The sequence below is a fragment of the Ceratotherium simum genome, chromosome 8, assembly GCF_057802395.1.
Source record: "Ceratotherium simum simum isolate JZ-2026a chromosome 8, ASM5780239v1, whole genome shotgun sequence".
Lineage (NCBI taxonomy): Eukaryota > Metazoa > Chordata > Mammalia > Perissodactyla > Rhinocerotidae > Ceratotherium > Ceratotherium simum.
Genome location: NC_141907.1, coordinates 9718119 through 9742092, shown reverse-complemented (window position 1 = coordinate 9742092; position 23974 = coordinate 9718119).

Below are 23974 nucleotides of genomic sequence, written 5' to 3'. Positions count from 1 at the left end.
TACATATCTTCACCTTCGTATACAACGTGCAAAGTTGGCTTGCTGGACAGTCCACTTATCATAGGGGTGGGATCATTTCTTTTTCAACCTCATAACCCTTAGTTATGGCTCAGCTCTTAGCCCATAGAAGGTACTCAATAAATGACTGTTGATTACTACTTGGCAAAATCTGTAATAGCTAAGCATTCAGGATCTGGATGGATATTTGTGCAATAAAAGATTAACTCAGCATCTGGAGTACTCAAACTCTGCACATTTCAAAGAAAACACTGACTCTTAACAAGCTTCTGTGAGATAACCTCTAAGCCCTTGGAAAATCCTACCTGAGAAGAGTGCCTTGTATACCTAGGGCCTTAGGCCACTCCAGTTTATGCTAACAGTGTTATTTATGGTGGGGGCCTTGGGTCAAGCTATATCAGTTTGATATTTGGAGGAACTAGAGATCAAGAAACTAAGATCAGCCAAGTGGGTATCCGTGTCTACATGACTGACTGCCAATGGAAACCTTAGACACAGAGGCTCAGGTGAGTTTCCCTGGTTGGTGATACTCCATACGCATTGGTACAGATGGTTGCAAGGAGAACTAAGCACTGCCTATACTACTCCACTGGGAGATAACAATTGGAAGATCATGCCTGGTCTCTCCTGAACACTACCCTATTTGTCTTTGCTGAATTTCATCTCTATCCTTTTGCTGTAATAAACTGTAACCATGAGTCTAGCACCTTTTCAGAGATCTGTGAGTCCTTCTAGTAAATTGTCGACCTAAAAGTGGTCTTGGGGACCCAAAGTAGAACTGAATCTGCTTTCAAAACTAATTAGTTGTGTGACCATGGGCAGACAAGCCAAACTCTGCAGGCTTTAGTTTTATCATCTGATATGTCGGATAGTAATAATGGTGCTTACCTCATTGGGATCTGGTGATGATTCAATATTGTATGTAAAGTGCTGGATTTATAATTAGTGATCAATAAATATCAGCTATTATCACTGTCATAATTACCATACTCTGAGAATTTCCATGTTATTACATATTTTATAGTTTTTGTAAATGTTATTTTAAAACATCTTTATCTTCCATTAAAGACAACATCATGGTTTATTTAGCCACCCCTTTATTGTTGAACAGTTAAGCCTCTAAATAAACATAAATAACATTGTATTGAGTCTACAGATCATAATTTCTATATTTAGGATTATTTCCTTAAGACACATTCTAGAGATGAATTTTCTGAGTTAAAAGATTAAATATTTTAATGTTTCTTGATGAATACTGACAGACTGATTTCCAAATACTATTTTGCACTTTTAATAGCAAAGTAAAATTTGATCCATATTCTTAGACCCATGATGACATAGGAAAGAAATGATTTCTTTTGATTAAACATCTCAGAGTAACCAATCGTCCTAATGTGACCATAAATTTCCTGTGAACGAACTGAAAAAATAATTTTTGCTCTCTCTGGTTCTGAAAATGGAAGGTCCATACAATTTTCACAGACTTCAATTGAGTATATTCTCCATTCCTCTAAGCATAAGGCAAAAATCCACCTAATAAATACATCATAATGTAGAAAAAATTAACTTCTATTAGTAAATCTGCATCTATTAGAGAGGATTAAAGGGAAAGGAAAACATTTTTACCTTTAGTTTCACAGAAGGAATTAATTCATTAGGCAGAGTTATGCTAATCATATTCATGCGTAATGTGATAGTTTTGTCATTAATGTTTGCACAAATCTGAGGCAGGAAATGAATAATTTTCCAGAGGTGAATTTTAATTTTGGCTTCTCCAAGTATATCATTGACATTATTGCATTTTTACCTTTCCTACACCTCTGATAATAAAGTAAGGGTGACAGGTCAAACAAAATTTGTAGCAAATACTAATCTTTTATACTTTCATCTGTATATTGAAACTTTCTTAATGTTTAGGCTCCAGCTGATTATTGACATGTAGGAACACAACGCAGATATCTCGTGAACTCCAGCTGTTAGAGGAAACTGGACATTTCTCTGAATGTCTTGAGATCACAAAACGACGTGCTGGCCAACGATGGATGCTCTTAAAGAGTGAAGAATTGCAGGCTGATTTTGCCCTCCCCCTTAAAACTTAGCAGCAGAAGACATCTGTAGTAAACATCCTGAGGATCTCTCTAAGGTGAGAGCTTCTAGGGGTGCTGTCCAGAAGCTGTGGCTACAAAATCAGTGCAGAAATTTGCAGGTCCTTCCTGCCTACTGCACCAAACTTACTACTACTGTTCCTTTAAACCACCTGATTCCCTGGATTTGCCTTAAATGCTGCCTCAGAGCCCAGGGTCAAATTGTTCCTGGTTCCTATGCTGTCCTCTTCCCATCTCTGAATGGCCAAGTTCTGAACAGCCTTCCAGACTCAGCTGAAATGTGTCTTCCCAAGATTCTTTCCCTATTTCTGCGATGGAATGTTCCATTTGCTCAGCTTATTCAAGCTTGTGTCATAGTAATTTCTGTATATGTCCACTCTCTTCTATAAACTATCAAACTCTCAAGGAAACCACATAGTACTAACTATGAAAAGGATTGTGGATTCTCAAGGAAAATTCTCAAGGAAAGGAATTTTGTCTGATTTACCTTTATATTTCAAACAGACTTGCACATAGCAGTTGTTAAAGGAGAGCATGATGAATGAATAAATGAGCACAAATACATACTCGGATGATTAAAGGCTATTGTGTAAAGTGCATTACAGTGTGAAAAAAAATCTGGTTTTAGGGACATTCTATCCTTCTTTAATTAAAAGAATATTTGTTAAACACCTGCTATGTCCCAGACACAGCTCGAATCCTGGTTCTGCTTTTAATAAGCTATGTGATTTTAGACAAAGTACTTAACCTATCTGAGTCTCAGTTTCCTCATCCATAAAGTGAAGATAATGGTCTTTAACTTGCCAGGATTTTGTGAGCATTCAATGTGAAAAATTACATAAAGCTCTCAGCAAAGTATTTGCTTAATAATTAATATTTTCCTTCTTCCTTGAAATTCCATTGGACAAAAAATATAAATCAATCAAAAAACATGATTGCTTTTGTAGTTAGTACTATGTGGTTTTCTGTGCTTCAGATAAAAGAAAACCAGAATTAAGGAAACTACTTCTCAAAAATAGTCTAGTCTTGACTTCTAGGATATATAAAGGATATTTCTAATACTAGAATATGTAACAATATGTTCTTACATTTCTATGATATGCTGTGTCCCAGGAATCCTGTGAGTTGGAAGAGGCTTAATCCTGTTTTTTCTGATGTAGAAACTGAGGCTCAGAGGAGTCAGGTGGCTTCCTCATGGCTGTACAGACAGGAAGCACCAGAGTGAGAAGGTTTACCTTCTTCTTCTGACACCCACAGAACACTTTCCAATCTCTGAAACCTCCATCTGTAAGAGGTGCGGTTGCCTAAACGTGCCCCTCAGCAGAGACTTCTCTCATCAGTAGCCATCTACCCATTATTTTCCCAGCGGGCTCAATCTCCAGCAGGCCTCTCCCTTTTGAGCTCCCAGCCTCCCACCCCTGGAATCTTGCAAGCAAGGCTTGGTAAATGTGTCATCAAGTCAGTGTGTCACAAATCCATCAGCATTTCCCAGCTCTGTCATGACACTGCCAGAGCCCTGTAGGCACAGCCCAGGTAGACACTGGTGAGCTGTAACAGGAAAACAAATGAGCCACTTCCAATGAGCTGGAACCTTCTGCCTGAGTAAATGTTTCAGTGGATTTGTTTGCTTCCTGCAGCTGGCTAAGTAGTTTTGGTGACTGTGACAACCGTTTCCATGGATTTGTTTTTACCCCTCATCAGGCTTGACACGTGGTCATTCTGTTCTATAATTTTCATGGTGGAAGTGCTTTGTGATGAGGTTTAAACAGTGTACCCTGAGCGTGGCTTTGAGAATGAGCTGAGGACATCTGAAATAGCTGCAGGAAGGCAGGAACTCCATATGGCCTTTACCCATTTCTGCATCAGGGCAATACAATAACCAAGGCTGACCGTGTGAATATTTCCTTCAAGGAGATAATGCATTGAAAGAACTCTGGCCTAGGATCCTGGGGAAGTGGGCTGTAGTTCTCCTTCTGATAGGATGTTACTAGGTAACCACAGACAATTCACTTAAACTACAAATTTACCTGACCATAAGAATCACTTGGGATGATTGCTTGTAAAAAAAATATATAGATTCTTGAGTTTAGTCTCACATTATTGCATCAGAACCTCCAAGGGATAAGACTGGGGCCCTATATTATTAACAAGTGTTTCAGGTGATGGTTGCAATCAGATTTTTTGGAGGAAATACTGGCCTCCAGGCTGTCTGTGTCCCCTGACATCTCATATTTAATAATGTATGAAAATGCTTCTGTATTAGTGATCCATATTGCACCTGCTTCATATTACCTGGAGGCTTTGCTAAAAATGCAAATCTCCAAGCTATATTGAAGACATGCTGAATTCCAGAATCCTTGGGAGTATGACTCATGTACTTTTGTAACAGATTCTCCAAGTGATTTGTATCCACACCAAAATGTGAGAAGCACTAATAGAATTTCTTTATACAGTTTATTATGTTTGGAGATATTATCAGCCTCTTAAGGCAGTTGTGAGGATTGCAGGAGATAAAGTACTTAGCATAGTTTCTGTTATGGGTAAGTCCTCAATAAATGTTAGCTACAAACACAATAAAGTATTTAGTGCTTTTCTTGGGCAGGAATTGCATCTTCCACTTCTGATTTCCATGACATACTAGGAGGGGGCATGGTGGCTGGTCAATATGTTCTTATTGATCTAAGCCGCTTTTGTATTTCAAAAGTTTATGCTTTCTATTCTCTTTTGCTCTTCCTTCTCATGCCTATTTTTGTACTGGAAGAATCACAGGGGAAGGAGAACTGCACTTTGATCAGAGTTATTCTGGTCATCATAAAATGTTATATTTGGAAGGTTCCTACAGAGCTCATGTCTTCAGAGATGAGCAGGTTATTATTAGTCTTGTTTCATGTATGAAAAAAATAGATCCAGGCAGGAAAGGTAACCTTGTACAAGGTTACCCTGTTAGTTGGTAAAAAAGCTGAGACTAGAAGTCATATGCTCCATCTTCCATCCAGTCTTTTCCACTCCAGCACACTGCTTCTCATAGTTGCGATTACAGGACTGTCACTAGCATCAACTTTGTGTTCTGAAACTTCGTTTCTCCTTCCCTCGTCTTCATTCTCCACACTCACCCTGCTCCCCTTTTGTGACCCCATCTTTCCATATTGGCCCTATCTCCAACTAATGTTTAATAAATAAACCAAGGTGTTAGGCACAAAGGAAGTTGGCTCCTTTGGTTGTGATTGCTTTTGACAAAAGAGCAATATGCAAGGGAGGTGCTTGACCCCAGCCTGTAACATGATGGTGGACATTCAAACACCATGGCACCTGAACAGGTGAAAGAGATTCAGGTAGGAAGTTCCTCCTGCGTCCCCTCAAATCATAATTCTGAAGGCAGCTTCCTCCTTTGTCCATGTGTAAGACTGCTACTGACAACATGCTTTTAGTGCTATATTTTTTGTAATAGATTTTCAACCTCTAGAGCATTATCTAGAGTGATATTTAGAAAAAAAGCACAGATTCCATGGATCATTGGATGTCTTGGGATTCACTTGAGATGCATACTCCTTTCTAAGTACCAATGTGAGGATAATGTCCAGAGCAGGCACTGGTATCTACCAGGATAGAGGCCACATGGGGAGATCAATTCCAACTCAAAGACCTGCATCCTGAGATCAAGCCTAACACCTTGACCATGGTCAAGGTCCACTCACTGGCTGAATTGATACAACTTCAGTCCAGGGTTTCATGAGAGTGGAATGTGATATTTTCACACATTCTTCTCTGGGACATTATTTCTACTTGGAATTTTGCAATATTATTTAATTCATCCTTTACATTTAAATATATAAATGAAATATCATTGAACTGCACTTAGCAGTCAGATTAATTAAAACATATTTCTTCATTATGTTGTATGAAATACTCAATTTTTTCTTACTACTACTAATAATCCCTTGAGGGAGTACCCCCACCATTGACTCCATTATTTTTGTTTCAACTGTTTTCTGAAAGTTACCATGTCTGTTGTACATAGTGAGGTACTAAAAACAAACCAGGTGTTAAACATAGGACTTCAATTATTTTTAACAAGTAGGACTATGGAGACTGCAGATGGCTAGCAGTGCTTGATTAAACCTTCTTAACTTCCATCTTTATACATTTGTATGTACCCCATGCTGTGCTATCAGAGGCAACTGATATTATTTTAGCTCCCTCACTGTCTGCTCTTTGACATCTCTCATTCTACCCGCAGACCAAGGGTATAGCTAGCAGATACATTGTACCGTTTTTGTTAAAAACCCAAAGTAAGCAATGGTTACACGAGCCCTGACTGCCATTCTTCAAAATGCAGTTGGAATCTTTGAATGTTCTAAAACATTGTTCTAAAGAAAGTCCTCGTGCTGTCTCTACATTCTTTGGGGGAAGACTGCTACAAATTTAGATAGACCAGGTTTGGAGGGCCAGTGGGGTTTCCCTAAGAAGCCTTGTTTAGGAGATGCATCCATTTAGGGGATGAGATGTTCCAGGTGCAAAAACTGTGTCTGGAAGCTATGATCAGTGTCAGAGAGGAAATTATTTTGCATATAGCAGGGATTACGCTTGTCATTGTGCTGGCTCTGGCACATGTCAGTTATTGGCACATACTGGCTCTGATTATAACTCTCATTAAAATTTGTGTAAATCCTTTAAAACATTCCAATAGTGGTCTTAAAACACGCATCGAATGAGAAAAGGAAAGTGTTACTGTACTTACCATGCAGGAGAAATACATTTTCAAAAAGGCTCTACACATGAAACAGAAATAAAAATTTAAAGCATCTGCTTTATGTTCTGACAATGCCGTTGTCAAAAATCAGTGACAGTGTCATAACACTTGTTTACTTTAGTGAACATAAATTGTATGTCTAAAGACAAAAATACTCTAAGCAAATATTGAACATTAGTTAATAAAATGCATTCTGAAGTATTTAAGAGGGTGTATAAATGTCTACAATTTACTTTGAAATGCACCAAAAATAGGACGGAATAGTGCATGAATAGGGAGATGAATAGATGCATAGATATGTGATAAACAAATATAGTAAAATTCCAGTAATGGAATCAAGGTGACGTGTATTTGGTGTTCACTGTAAACTTTGATCAATTGTGTTATATGTTAGAAATTTTTATAACAAAATATTGCAAAAATTCAACAGTTTTTGTTTTAGGTGTTTGATTATTTAATTTTTTCATGATGTTCAGCAAAGACTTTTGATCAATAAATACAAGCACTCTGAGTTCAGGGAAGTTTTCTTCACTTAAACCTTAATTGTCATTCTCTTCTGTGTGTTCTGGTCATCTCTTCAATTATTTGTAGATTGTATCTTGATTGCTTGCCTTCTGCGTCTATCGCCTTCTCAGTCATGATTTTCATCCCCTTGCCCATTTTCCTTTGGCCAACTTTCTTATCCAAAAATCATGATTTTATTTTCTGCATTATCAGTTCTTATCCTTGCTGTTCCCAATGCCAATTTGAATTTAACTATTCAAATTTTAATTTCAAGCCTTCTTTTGCTTGCTCAGCTCCCTTTTCAACTCAGCCTGCTTAACAGCCACTTTTCTCTTCAATTCAGTGTGGCTTTGTTTCTCTTACAATTTTTTAAAATCTTGTTTCAGAGTTAATATTCTCTTGCTCTTCATTCAGAACATAAAGCAGATGCTTTAAATTTTTATTTCTGTTTCATGTGTAGAGCCTTTTTGAAAATGTATTTCTCCTGCATGATAAGTACAGTAACACTTTCCTTTTCTCATTCGATGCGTGTTTTAAGACCACTATTGGAATGTTTTAAAGGATTTACACAAATTTTAATGAGAGTTATAATCAGAGCCAGTATGTGCCAATAACTGACATGTGCCAGAGCCAGCACAATGACAAGCGTAATCCCTGCTATATGCAAAATAATTTCCTCTCTGACACTGATCATAGCTTCCAGACACAGTAAATTCATGGATTTGTAGTCAATTGATCTTCAACAAAGAGGCCAAGAGCACACAATAGGAAAGAACAGTCTCTTCCTCAAATGATGTTGAGAAAACTGGTGCTCCACATGCAGAAGAATGAAATTGGACCCTTATCTCACGCCATTTACAAAAGTCCATTCAAAATGGACACAGTTTTTGCACCTGGAACATCTCATCCCCTAAATGGATGCATCTCCTAAACAAGGCTTCTTAGGGAAACCCCACTGGCCCTCCAAACCTGGTCTATCTAAATTTGTAGCAGTCTTCCCCCAAAGAATGTAGAGACAGCACGAGGACTTTCTTTAGAACAATGTTTTAGAACATTCAAAGATTCCAACTGCATTTTGAAGAATGGCAGTCAGGGCTCGTGTAACCATTGCTTACTTTGGGTTTTTAACAAAAACGGTACAATGTATCTGCTAGCTATACCCTTGGTCTGCGGGTAGAATGAGAGATGTCAAAGAGCAGACAGTGAGGGAGCTAAAATAATATCAGTTGCCTCTGATAGCACAGCATGGGGTACATACAAATGTATAAAGATGGAAGTTAAGAAGGTTTAATCAAGCACTGCTAGCCATCTGCAGTCTCCATAGTCCTACTTGTTAAAAATAATTGAAGTCCTATGTTTAACACCTGGTTTGTTTTTAGTACCTCACTATGTACAACAGACATGGTAACTTTCAGAAAACAGTTGAAACAAAAATAATGGAGTCAATGGTGGGGGTACTCCCTCAAGGGATTATTAGTAGTAGTAAGAAAAAATTGAGTATTTCAATTTACTTCTGGGGTGAAATTGTTGAAAAATAATAAAAATTACAAAATCAAGAAATAATTTATTTATTTATTTATTTTTTTTTTTTAAAGATTTTATTTATTTATTTTTTTCCCCCCAAAGCCCCAGTAGATAGTTGTGTGTCACAGCTGCACATCCTTCTAGTTGCTGTATGTGGGACGCGGCCTCAGCATGGCCAGAGAAGCAGCGCGCCGGTGGGAGCCCGGGATCCAAACCCGGGTCGCCAGCAGTGGAGCGCGCTCACTTAACCACCAAGCCACGGGGCCGGCCCTCAAGAAATAATTTAAAGGGCTGATGTTATATATTAAAATGTTTATTGATAAGTTATAAGTTTAAATGCAAATTGTAGCAATGTAATATAAAAATAAGATCAATATAAATATTTAAAATATTAAATTTATTACATAATGACTAAAATCATTTGTTAATTTGTAATTTAAAATAAAATGAATGAGGTTAAAATTATGTTTTAATTCCCTAACTCCACATTATATTAACAATGATTAGGCTGGGTCCTGAGATAATTTCATCTGGATTTTGATATTAGACAATTAAAGATTGAAGAACTTTTGAGAGGCGGAGTCAAGATGGCAGCGTGAGCAGACTCGGAACTCGCCTCCTCCCGTGGACACAGCCAATTTACAACTACTCGTGGAAAAATTACCCCTGAGACAGAACTGAAAACTGGGTAAGAGGAACTCCTGCAACAACGGACAATCCTAACTGAGGTGGAAGAGGCAGAGACTCCCTTCTGGAGAGGAAAAACGCCGCCTTCACAAGCTGCCAGCTTCACGGCCGCCGGGAGCAGCTCACAGGTAGGCAGCCCTCCCTGGAGGCGCGGGGACCTGAGCCGGGGAGCGCCCCCACTGTGGGCATTTTGTGGACCCAGCACAATCGAGACCTGCGGCATAATATCTGGCTTTGCCTGCTACTAAAACATTGGGGAGTACCCCCAGAAAACCCGGTTCACAAAGAAACTAAAACCGGCTCTTAAAGGGCCCGCACGCAAACTCACCCATTTCAGAAAGCATCCTAAAATCACCAGAAAGAAAGGTGCACAGTGCTGTGGTGCAGCCAACCCTAGAGACTGGCCCCACCCAACAACAAGCCCTCAGGCAACTTGTGGGCCTGCATAGATTGGTGACTGGATTCTCTGCAGCCTGGCAACTGAGCCGACTTGAGCAGGGCAGGGTGTGCACAGGGAGCGGGTGGAGAGTGTGGGGCGGTGGCGGAGTGTGTGGGGCTCCCACCGTGGAGAGACTGGGTCCGCTTGGGGAGGTCGGGGCGCTCACACGGGGCAGGACTGTGTTGACTGTGTGTGTGGACCTGTGGGCGGCAGGGTTTGTCAGCTGCAGAAGACTTGTGCTTCTCAAAGACCCACATAGGAGGTTTGCCCCACCTTCCAAAGCCTGAAACGATTGGGTGCTCCTGTGCCTGAGGCCAGCCCCACCCAGCTGCAATCCTCAGAGAGCTGACAAGAGACCTAATAGGCTAGAGGCTTACAGCAATTGTAAGGCCCTGAGCCTAACAACCTGCCACACTGGGGGCCTACTCACTTAAAAGAAATACTGCAACACAAATGTGGTATTAGAACTTGCAGCCAACTGTGCTGGGGCTCCCCACACCTGATAAAGAGACTGAAGGGCCCACAACAACTACAAGCAGCTGAGCATTACAACAGCTGGCCAGGAGCATAACTAGGCCTCCCTGGGTGCCTACAGGGAGAGCAAACAGGCCACAACAGAAGGACACACGTAGCCCACATAGGGGTCACCCCTGGAACATTGAGAACTGAGGGAAGCACACTGGAAGCCTCCTAAGCCATCACTTACATAAGGTCACCTATCCAAGAGCAGGAGATGTAGCTGACCTACCTAATACGTAGACACAAGCACAGGGAAAGAGGCAAAATGAGGAGGCAAAAGAATACATTCCAAGTAAGGGAACAGGACAAAACCCCAGAAAAGGAACTCAGTGAAACAGAAATGAGCAACCTACCCGACAGAAAGTTCAAACTAAGAGTGTTAAGGATGCTCACTGATCTGGGGAGAAGAATAGATGAACTCAGTGAGAATGTCAACAAAGAAATGGAAGATACAAAAAAGAACCAATTAGAAATGAAGAATACAATACTGGAAATGAAAAATTCATTAGAGGCACTCAAAAGCAGAGTAGAGGATACAGAAGAACGGATCTGTGAGCTGGACAAAAGACTAGAAGAAATTACCCAAGGTGAACAGGTAAAAGAGAAAAGAATTAAAAAGAGTGAGGACAGTCTAAGGGACCTCTGGGACAACATCAAGCGCACTAACATCCGTGTTATAGGTGTCCCGGAAGGAGAAGAGTGAGACAAGGGGGCAGAGAATCTATTTCAAGAAATAATAGATGAAAACTTCCCTAACCTTAAGAAAGGAAACAGACATCCAGGTACAGGAATCACAGAGAGCCCCAAACAAGATAAACCCAAAGAGGCCCACACCAAGACACATCATAATCAAAATGTCCAGAATTAAAGATAGAGAGAGAATCCTAAAAGCCGCAAGAGAATGTCAAGTTACATACAAAAGAAACCCCATAAGGCTATCAGCTGACTTCTCAGCAGAAACCTTACAGGCTAGAAGAGAATGGCATGATATATTTAAAGTGCTAAAAGGAAAAAACTTACAGCCAAGAATACTCCACCCAGCAAGGTTATCAATCAAAATGGAAGGAGAGATCAAAATTTTCCCAGATAAGCAAAAATTAAAGGAGTTTGTCACCAAGAAACCAGTGCTACAAGAAATGTTAAATGGAATGATTTAAGGGGAAAAGAGAAGACCACAAATAGGAAAAATTATCTATTTCCATGATTAGAATGTAATGGATACAAATACACAAAAAAGAGGTTAGATATGATATCAAAAACATAAAAGGAGGGAGGAGGGGAGTTAAGAGTACAGCTTTCAGACAGAGGTCAAACTAAAGTGACCATCACTTCTGTATAGAAGAAGAAAGGAACAGAGAAAGACTACTAAAACACTGAGAAAAAAAAAAAGTTAAAAAATGGCAGTAAGTACATACTTATCAATAGCTACTTTAAACGTCAATGGACTAAATGCTCCAATTAAAAGGCATAGGGTGACTGACTGGATAAAACAAGACCCATATATATGCTGCATACAAGAGACACACTTCAGACCTAAAGACACTCACAAACTGAAAGTGAAGGGATGGAAAAAGATACTCCACGCAAATGGCAATGAAAAGAATGCTGGGGTAGCAGTACTCATATCAGACAAAACAGACTTTAAAACAAAAACTGTAAAAAGAGACAAAGAAGGGCATTATATAATGATCAAGGGAACAATCCAACAAGAGGATATAACACTTGTAAATATCTACGCACGCAATGTAGGTGCACCTAAATATATAAAGCAATTATTAACAGACATAAAAACAGAAATAGACAGTAGCACAATAATAGTACGGGACTTTAACACTCCACTTACACCAACGGATAGATCATCCAAACAGAAGATCAATAAGGAAACATTGGCTTTAAAAGACACACTAGAACAGATGGACCTAGTAGATATATACAGAGCATTCCATCCAAAAACCGAAGAATACACATTCTTTTCAAATGCACATGGAAGATTCTCCAGGATTGATCACATATTAAGCCACAAAACAAGTCTCCATAAATGTAAGAAGATTGAAATAATACCAAGCATCTTTTCTGACCACAACGGTATGAAACTAGAAATCAACTATAGGAAGAAAATCAGAAAAGCCACAAATACGTGGAGATTAAACAAAATGCTACTGAACAACGACTGGGTTAACGAAGAAATCAAAGAAGAAATCAAAAAATACCTGGAGACAAATGAAAATGAAAATACGACATGCCAGAATTTATGGGATACAGCAAAAGCAGTTCTAAGAGGGAAGTTTATAGTGATACAGGCCTATCTCAACAAACAAGAAAAATCTCAAATAAACAATCTAACAATGCAGCTAAAGGAACTGGAAAAAGAAGAACAAACCAACCCCAAAATCAGTAGAAGAAGGGAAATAATAAAAATCAGAGCAGAAATAGAGACCAAAAAAACAATAGAAAAAATTAATAAAATCAAGAGCTGGTTCTTTGAAAAGGTCAACAAAATTGACAAATCTTTAGCTAGACTCACCAAGAAAAAAAGAGAGAAGGCACAGATAAGTAAAATCAGAAATGAAAGAGGAGAGGTTACAACAGACACCTCGGAAATACAAAAGATTACAAGAGAATACTATGAAAAGCTATATGCCAACCAATTCGACAATCTGGAAGAAATGGATAAATTCTTAGAATCATACAACCTTCCAAAACTGGATCAAGAAGAAATAGAGAATTTGAATAGACCAATCACCAGTAAGGAGATCAAAACAGTAATCACAAACCTCCCCAAAAATAAAAGTCCAGGACCAGACGGCTTCTCTGGGATGCAGGGATGGTTTAACATTCGCAAATCAATTAACGTAATACACCACATTAATAAAATGAAGAACAAAAATCACATGATCATCTCAATAGATGCAGAGAAAGCATTTGACAAGATACAGCATCCATTTATGATAAAAACTCTGAATAAAATGGGTATAGAAGGAAAGTATCTCAACATAATAAAGACCATATATGAGAAACCCACAGCTAATATCATCCTCAATGGTGAAAAACTGAAAGCTATCCCTCTAAGAGGAGGAACCAGACAAGGATGCCCACTGTCACCACTCCTATTTAACATAGTACTGGAAGTCCTAGCCAGAGCAATCAGGCAAGAGAAAGAAATAAAAGGGATCCAAATTGGAAAGGAAGAAGTGAAACTGTCACTATTTGCAGATGACATGATTTTATATATAGAAAACCCTAAAGAATCCACCAGAAAACTTTTAGAAGTAATAAACGAATATGGTAAAGTTGCAGGATACAAAATCAACATACAAAAATCAGTTGCATTTCTGTACACTAACAACTAAGTAGCAGAAAGAGAATTTAAGAATACCATCCCATTTACAATTGCAACAAAAAGAATAAAATACCTAGGAATAAACTTAACCAAAGAGGTCAAAGATCTGTACACCGAAAACTATAAAATATTTCTGAAAGAAATTGAAGAAGACACAAAGAAATGGAAAGATATTCCGTGCTCTTGGATTGGAAGAATTAACATAGTTAAGATGTCCATACTTCCTAAAGCCATCTATAGATTCAATTCAATGCCTATCAAAGTTCCAACAACATTTTTCACAGAAATAGAACAAAGAACTCTAAAATTTATATGGTACAACAAAAGACCCCAAATAGCTAAAGGAATCCTGAGAAAAAAGAAGAAAGCTGGAGGTATCACACTCCCTGATTTCAAAATATACTACAAAGCTATAGTAACCAAAACAGCATGGTACTGGCACAAAAACAGACACACAGATCAACGGAGTAGAATCGAAAACCCAGAAATAAACCCACACATCTATGGACAGCTAATCTTTGACAAAGGAGCCAAGAACATACAATGGGGAAAAGAAAGTCTCTTCAACAAATGGTGTTGGGAAAACTGGATAGCCACATGCAAAAAAATGAAAGTAGACCCTTACCTTACACCATACACAAAAATTAACTCAAAATGGATTAAAGACTTGAATGTAAGACCTGAAACTATGAAACTTCTAGAAGAAAACATAGGCAGTACGCTCTTCGACATCGGTCTTAGCAACATCTTTTCAAACACCACGTCTGACAGGGCAAGAGAACCAATAGAAAAAATAAACAAATGGGACTACATCAAACTAAAAATCTTCTTCACAGCAAAGGAAACCATCAACAAAACGAAAAGACAGCCTAACAATTGGAAGAAGATATTTGCAAACCATACTTCTGATAAGGGCTTAATCTCCAAAATATATAAAGAACTCATGCATCTAAACAACAAAAAAACTACCAACCCAATTAAAAAATGGGCAAAAGACCTGAACAGACATTTCTCCAAAGAAGATATACAGATGGCCAACAGACACATGAAAAGATGTTCAAAATCACTATCAGGGAAATGCAAATCAAAACTACAATGAGATATCACCTCACGCCCATCAGAATGGCTATAATTAACAAGACAGGAAACAACATGTGTTGGAGAGAATGTGGAGAGAAGGGAACTCTCCTACACTGCTGGTGGGAGTGCAAACTGGTGCAGCCACTATGGAAAACAGTATGGAGATTCCTCAAAAAATCAAGGATAGAACTACCACATGATCCAGCTATTCCACTGTTGGGTATTTATCCAAAGAACTTGAAAACACCAATTTGTAAAGGTACATGCACCCCTGTGTTCATTGCAGCATTATTCACGATAGCCAAGACTTGGAAGCAACCTAAGTGCCCATCAAGGGACGAATGGATAAAGAAGCTGTGGTATATATACACAATGGAATACTACTCAGCCATAAGAAACGATGAAATCCAGCCATTTGTGACAACATGGATGGACATTGAGGGTATAATGCAAAGTGAAATAAGTCAGAGGGAGAAGGCGAAATACCATATGATTTCCTTCATTAAGTAGTAGATAATAACAACAATAAACAAACACATAGGGACAGAGATTGGATTGGTGGTTACCAGAGGGGAAGGGGGGAGGGAGGAGGGTGAAAGGGATAATTCGGTACATGTGTGTGGTGATGGGTTGTAATTAGTATTTTGGAGGTGAACATGATGTAATCTATGTAGAAATAGAAGTACAATGATGTACACCTGAAATTTTTATAATGTCATAAACCAATGTTACTGCAATAAACAAAAATTAAAAAAAAAAAAAAAGAGATTGAAGAACTTTTTGAAGCCAAGTGCATCCACTATTAGAAGTAAAAACTGGCTGTGTACTTTTGAAATCACTACAATAAGAAGCACAAACAAACAAAAGCAAGAGAAAATACACATTTTATAAAACCCAGAAAAATATAATCATAAAATGTTGCTGTGACTATTTCATGGTGGTATTCATGAAAGTAGTCATAGTGGAAAGTAGTCATGTGGGATTCTTGTTTCTTGTATTTTTTATATTTTACAAATTCTTAGCACTGGGCATATATTGCATTAGTTATTGGAATAAAAATTAAAAATTTGTTCAAAAACACTTAGCAAAATCTTTGAGGCCAGCCGGGTGGCGTAGCAGTTAAGTGTGTGTGCTCCACGTAGGTGGCCCGGGGTTCACAGGGTCAGATCCTGGAAGCGGACCTACGCACTGCTTGTCAAGCCGTGCTGTGGTGGCATTCCATATAAAGCAGAGGAAGATAGGAAAGGATGTTAGCCCAGGAAAAATCTTCCTCAGCAAAAAAAGAGGAAGATTGGCATTGGATGTTAGCTCAGGGCTAATCTTCCTCACAAAAAAAATAAATAAATAAAAAGACTTAGAAAAATCTTTAAAATGTAATTCATGTTTTGAACCGACTCTGCATCACAATTTTATTCACTTTTCAACTTAACAAAGTCTTTTCATAGAAAGTATTTCACTTAATGTTGTGGAAAAATGTACGCTGTACTTCACAATTGCCCCTGGAGAACTCATTGTAAACCTCTTGGTATTTCTTATATTTATTTCTGTTGCTGTTTTACAGAATACACATTATACCTAATAAACGCCCAAAGCGTAACATACTCAATTCATTTGAAAAATGTAAATCTTCTAAGCATTAAAAACAATTCTTCAGATACATATAATTACTACTACAACTTGGGGAAAACATATAAATATTCATATATATATGCAGAATTCAAAGGAATGAATTGCTAAGGACTAAATGTTTATGTCCCTCCAAAATTCATATGTTAAAATCCTAACCCCAAGGGGATAGTATTCAGAGATGAGGCCTTTGGGAGGTGATAGGTCATGAGGGCAGAGCCCTCACGGATGGAATTAGTGCTCTTACAGAAAAGGCCCCAGAGAGATCTCTCTCTCCTTCTGCCATGTGAAGACACAAGAAAAGACGGCCGTCTGTTATCCAGGAAGCAGGCTGTCACAAGACACTGAATCCCCCACACCTTGATCTTGGACTCCTCATCCCCCAGAGCTGTGAGAAATAAATTTATGTTGTTTATAAACCGCCTAATTTATGGTATTTTTTAATAGCAGACTGAATGGACTAAGACATGCATTTAGAATCATCTCTTTAGAATCTTGGTTTCAATTTCAGACTAAGCTGGGATGGCAATTTTTGAAAGCAGAATCCAATCACCAGGGAGGCAAAATTTAAAAACTCAAAGCAAGCAATGGTTACCTGAGCCCTGACTGCTGTTCTCAAGAGGCATTAGAACCCTTTTCTAAAGAACGTCCTAGTGCTGTCTTTTCATTCTGTGGTGGAGGACTGCTGCAAATTTGGATGAGACTTCAGGAGCAAAAGGCAATATACTGCTTCTTCGACAATGTTAAAAGTGAAATAAGGGAAAGTGAGAAGACATGTACTTTATGGGATGATATTTGGGGTATACTGGACTAGGTCGCAGGAACACTTAGCATGAGCCTGCACTGTGCTGTGAATCAGATTATTTTTGGGGAAGAGACCAGGCGCCAGAGGGTGTCTCGACATTTGGCATGTGACACATGGGTTCCTCGAAGTCATACAGGCAGATTGCTCTGAAGGGAGCAGGAGAGACACCAATGGGAACGCGTTGAACTGGTTGGAAAGAAGATGATAGGGAGGTAGGGTCAAGAGTTCTTCAATCTTTAGGATAAAAGTAAATGTAAGGGAAACCTTTCTCCTCCTCTCCTTGTATCGCCACGTCATAGCATAGAAGAAGGAACTTCCGGCAATCCATCTGCCCTGCAGGGAAGGTCTGTGGAAGGCACATTGCTTCTCTCTACTCCCCAGGGCAGGAGGAGTAAATAATCCATCCTGCCTTGGGATGCATTTCAGTAATGAATAGAGATAGTGTGGAAAGGCCATGCTCCAGGTCCCCTGACCTCTCCTACTAGCCTAAACTTGGATTCAGTGGACGTCCACACTTTCTTGCCTTCTCACTTGGCATTACACTTTCTTCCTCTGTCTGTTACACTGATCAGGTCTCTGTCAGGACATCCAGAGTCTCTGAAGCTTGGCAATATTTTACTGGTGTAGAAGTTATATAATACCTGCACAACGCACCTAGGGGCTTCAGAGCTGGGAGTGAAAACACCTTTTTGTTTTCATGTTCAAGGTTTGTCCTCTGATAAGGTTTACCAGAAACTATACATTTGGGAGTGATTAGATTCTTATTCAACCATTAATAAACCTGAGACCTTGAACTCCACTTGATAGTGATTCCTATCTCCTCTTATTGGTTAGAACTTCAGTGGGGAACAGGGGTAATCTTAGCCTGTTTCCATCCCAAATTTTCCAACATTGTTTTTAAGATAAAGTATTGATACCCCTTTCTTAATAGAGATATCTGTTGATACTTAATCAACTTAGTTATGATAAATGTACTGACATTAGAACAAAGACCATTAATCAGGGTATTAAAAATTTAACAGGAACATGCAGTTCTCAAAACATTGCATATATTATGTCACCTATTACTGAGCATCAACAATATATTCCAGATGTGGTGACACACTGATTTGCCTTTCTTGAATGGCATCTACTTCTGTGAACTATTTCCTTAAAACATATTTCGAAAAAGATCTGCTCTGTCTCACCTCCCTGTCCAGCATGACTGCATCTGATTCAAAATAGTTCAACGAGAAATATTCCCCAGAATTTTTCACACCGGGGCTGTAAGAGAGGAGAAATTTCTATTAGAGTGATGACATTATGCTAGTGTGAGCCTGGAAGCTGCCAGTGACCATCTATGCCTTGCTACATGGAAAAGCCAGCTTGTGGTAGAAGAATATGGAGTCAACATACCCAAAATAGCAGTAAAGAGATAGCACAAGAAGGATCCTGACTGTTTCCGGTCATGTGTTCTCTAGTTTGCTCTGGCTCCTGCTTTTTGGAAGTTTAGTTGTTGAGCTCATCTGAGAGATACTCATGTATCTTTCTAATAAATTCCCTTTCGTGTAGGCTTGTTTGAACTGTGTTTTTATCAATTGCAACTAGAAGTCTTGGTTAATACACTGGATGCTTTAAATTAGTTTTTGCTATATTTGTGACATCCCAACAAGGTACCCTGGTGGTCTAGTGGTTAAGATTCAGTGCTCCCTCTTGGGATTGTACCGGTGGCATAGTGGTTAAGTTCAAATGCTCCATGTCAGTGGCCCGGGATTCGCGGCTTTGGATCCTAGGTAAGGACCTACGCCACTCATCAAGCCATGCTGTGGCGGCAACGCACATACAAAAAATGGGGGAAGATTGTCACGGATTGTTAGCTCAGGGACAATCTTCCTTAAGCAAAAAGAGGAAGATTGGCAACAGATGTTAGCTCAGGGCCAATATTACTCACCAAAAAAAAAAAAAAAAAAAAAAGATTTGGTGCTCTCACTCTCATGGCCTGAGTTTGTTTCCCAGTCAAGGAATCACACCACCAATCTGCTGGTTGCCACACTGTAGCAGCTGTGTGTTGCTGTGATGCTGAAAGCTATGCCACCAGTATTTCGAATATCAGCAGGGTCGCCCATGGTGGACAGGTTTCAGCAGAGTTTCCAGGCTAATACAGACTAGGAAGAAGGATCTGGCCACCCATTTCCAATTTTTTCAGAAAAAAATTGGCATCAAAACCCTATGAAGAGCAGCAGAGCATTGTCAGATATAGCGCCAGAAGGTCAGAGGATGACACAAAAAGACTAGGCAGGGTTATGCTCTGCTGTACACAGGGTCGCTGGGAGTCAGAATCAACCCAATGGTACTAACAACAAACAAGGTAGGTATCTATCCCATCTATATATGAGAAAAGTTAGGCTAAATAACTTATCCCTTTCCAAAGTCCATGCTTTTTTCACTCTATCTCAATGATTTTTGGAAATATCTTGATTAAAGCTAACACAACAATGCAACCAGTTGATCACTGGCTATGATGGCTGATTGTCCTGAAGCCCTACTGTAGATGAGGTGGAAGAATTTATCTGTGAAGGAGACTTACGAATCGCCCAACCTACTGAGTCATGCCAGTTGCTCTTCTCTCCCTAATGAAGGGGCTTAATGGCTTGCATTCCCGCATGAGACCATGGAGAAAATATGACAACTGCAATGGATCTTGGGTTTCTAGCCCCTTAGGCTGCTCCTCTTCTCACTGCCACATACTCTCTGACGGTTTCCTGTTGGCACAATGAGAACTCAGAAGACTATGGGTAAATAGAGAGACAGATGGAGGAGTTCCATCAGGCAACCAGAAGGCAGCATCCAGAGACTGATATGGTAGGGAGGAAAGATCAGTGTTAGATTGGGTATGAGGGTTCTGAGGCAGATAAATTGAGCCAATGGGAGTAGTTAACTGGAAGAGCTCAAGGTAGGCAGATGGTCAGTGTCAGAAAGACTGGATGGAGTTTTTGGGATGTTGTGCTGAACCTTGGCTAGAGGAGGATTCTGTTTACCTGGAACACTGGCCAGAGCAATGGAGGGTCTCTAACTTGGAGAAAATGAGAAACTGGTTAGATTATGAGGACACAGACTAGGGCATGGGGAAATGAGGTAGAGATGGAGTGATTAGGGCTAAGATACAAGCAGGGTTTTATTGCTAATATTTAAGATCCTCATTTAATTTAAATGGTTGGATTCTCAAGAGTTATATTCCTAGTTCTTTTCCCTATTTGCTGTCCTCAAGATATCTAATCCAGTGTTGCCCAGTCAAACTTTCTACAATAATGGAAGTGTTCTATTTTGTTCAATATGGTAGCCACTGGCCACATGTGCCACTAAATTTAAATTAATTAAATTTAAATAAAGTGTAAAATTCTGTTCCTCAGTTGTACTTTGTATGTTTCAACTGCTCCATAGCCACATGTGGCTAGTGGCTCCTATATTGGAAGGCACAGAATTCCATGCCCACAGCTTCTTCTAATACTGATAAGCTTAAATCTTACTTCTGAGGACCCTCTCCATATCTTCGTACCTACATATCAAATTACATATGAGACATTTTTTCCCCTGCAGTTTCCACAGGACCCTCATTCCTACATTTCAAAATCTAATTCATTTCATTACCCCAAGTTTATCTTTCTCTTTCTCGGTAAGAGTTCCCATTGACCGGTCAGTTTTCTAAGCCAGGTATTAAATATAGGCGATTATCCCTCTAATTTTCTAAAACCAATAATGTATCAAAACCCATTTATTCTATCTACTAACTCCTTTCTTTAGTCTTATCTCTACTATGCATTCTTACAGTCACTGCCTTGATTTAGTTCCTTTAAATATCTTTCCCATAATTTCTTGCAAAAATCTCCTAACTTGAGCCCTTCCTCACAGTTTTACTCCTATTCAGACAGTCTTCTATTATGGTCAATCACACCACCATGGTGCCTATTCTGAAACGCAGATCTGATCAGATCATTCTCCTATGTTGAGAACACCCAGTGTTTCCCCAGCAGTTGCAAGACCAAGTCTAAATTGTAGTGTGTATACCCAGGTGTCTTCTGGGTTCTCCCTGCCCCTTCAGTTTGAGTTAAGAGCACCTGTATCTCATGATCCACACAGATCCAAATGCCCTGATTTTTCTGATGAACTTCCAAGGTGAGGAAAGCTACTGTTTCCAAGGCATCTTCTTCCTCCCCTAGCATCTCTCTTAAATGCAGTCAGTCTCTGGACTTCACAGCGTCAACTCAGCCCCTACGTTAGTTTCCACAGAAACAAACAAACAATATATCTACTGTCATAAAGAATTCAGGATTGGAGTGGGCTGTATGGAGAAACTGGGGTTCACACATCAAACCTCCACATCAAGCAATATAAAAATATATAAAATCTATACTAGACACGCCAGTTCTCAAACGTCCTTGTCAAGAGGCAGTATAGTGGATTGGCTAAGTGTGTGCTCTGCCTGGTTTTGAATCCAGGCTCCCACACACACCAACTAGATAACCTTGAGGAAGTCCTTTACCTATGAGTACCTTCATCAGCTGGAAAATAGGCATAAGCAGAAACCTTATTTCTTAGGGTAATTGTGAGGTGTAAAAGCATTAATGCACATAAAGTGGTGCATGTTGTCGGTAATGGTGTCTGGCCCATGGTAAGTGTTCAAGGTATGCTTGCTCCTAATAAAATTATAATCATCATTGTTGGTATTAGCACCACCATTAGAGGGTCTCTTTTTGTCCTTTTTGACCATCCTACTCCTAGATTCCTTTCTTTGTCTTTTCCTCACCAAAATCCCATTCCTCATTGTTCCCCTGCTGTTCTCATCACTCCCACCTCCGACAGAGACACACACACTGAGTTCATATTGTTGGGAGAGAGCTGCTGCACATTCTTGGGATCCATGCTGCTCAATTCTCTAATGCCTTCAAATTAGCACTTCCCAGGCTCACTATGTTTTCCAGGTTGTTATTTTCCCTCATAGAAAGAGGACCCATCCTACGAATAACTCTCGTATTAGATATTAATAAAATTAATAAAAGGAAAATGTCTTCTTGTTTCACATGGCATGCCAGCTTTTCATAAGCAAAATTGAAGCCACTTTGCAATTTCATCTCTTGCATTTGTCCTATATGCATGCTGAATTCTAGGCCCACTGAATTGTCTCCACCTGAGTCTTTCGTTCCTCTGTGTCTTTGTACATACCATTCCCCATTCCTGGAATGCCCGCCTTCTTGTATCCCAAGGAATCTCCTACATAGTTGAAGGTACACATCAAATGTGATGCTCTTTCTGACTTTTGAAACTTAGTCTAACGCTCCTATTGGGAGTTTAGAAGACCTGATAAATAACATACATTTTCCCCTGTAGAGTTCGAAGTATAAATTCTAGAGTCCTCTCTCTAGAGTTCAAAGTCTCAGACAATGACGTATTGGAGCTGGCTAGCCAGAGCTGATTGTATGCATCTCAGCCCTGTGCTATGGTCAGTGACTTTTTGTCAGTAGCTTGAAATCAACCATAGTAGTGGAATTTACACCAAAGAAATCTTCAAACATTGCAAATCAGCTTTTTTTCTGCCAGAGAGTAATTGTTAACCATTTACTGACACACCAGTGATATAACAGAAACAGCGATTTAAAAAAATATATCAGCTATTTTACTGATAGAATTGATAGAGAACTTTCCAACAATGAGTCTGGTCTCCTAATGCCTTTGTCAGGATTAGACAGACTAACCACCCACTTGTGGGCAGGGTTGGGAAACCATAGACCTCCCTGAAAGGGCTTTGGCCTTACCAAGAAGATTATCACAAGGCCACAAGTAGAACAGATAACGTGATGTCTTTTAGTGAGAAAAACTTCCCTAGTGTCCTCTCAAGCTCTGCACCCAGTCACAACTCCTAGGGAGGAGGGAGATACCAGAAGTCTTAACAAATAGAAATTTCTTCTTCATTTCACTCAGATAATGGAAAGGAAGAAAAAGGAAGTTTCCCTTCCTTCTTGTTCTCCAGATCAGTTTACACATTCTTGAATTATAAAATTAATTGCATGTTTTTCTACTTGGCTTACCACCTGTCTCTCCTACTAGACTACAATATTCTTAATGTCAGGGACACTTGCATCTTCAGAATGAAAGGCAATTTCAGGAACATAGTAGGTGTTTAATAATTGTTGAATGGGTCACAAAGTCAAAGATTGGCTAATGAAAATGTTGAACTTTACTGGAGCCCCATAATCCTGGAAAACAGTAATTGTTAAAGAAATACCCATCTACTCTTTGTATTTCTTTCCTGCCCTCTTGTAATAATCTTTTTGAATAAAATATCTCCTTACACACATCTGGATTTATTTGCATTTGACACTAAGCACACAGGTGACTTGATATTCAGTAATAGAAGCTACAGGTATGAGACCCTTTAATCCCTACAACTAAGGGCAGGGTTTGTTACAAGATTCTGAGGCAAGGAGCATCTAAGGTCCAAAGATGTTAATGGTAGCCAGAGGGGAGGGCACTGAGCAATGCAGATGAATATATAGCAATTTAATTTACATCTGTGATCCTCAGAGACCCCTGGGAGCTTTTA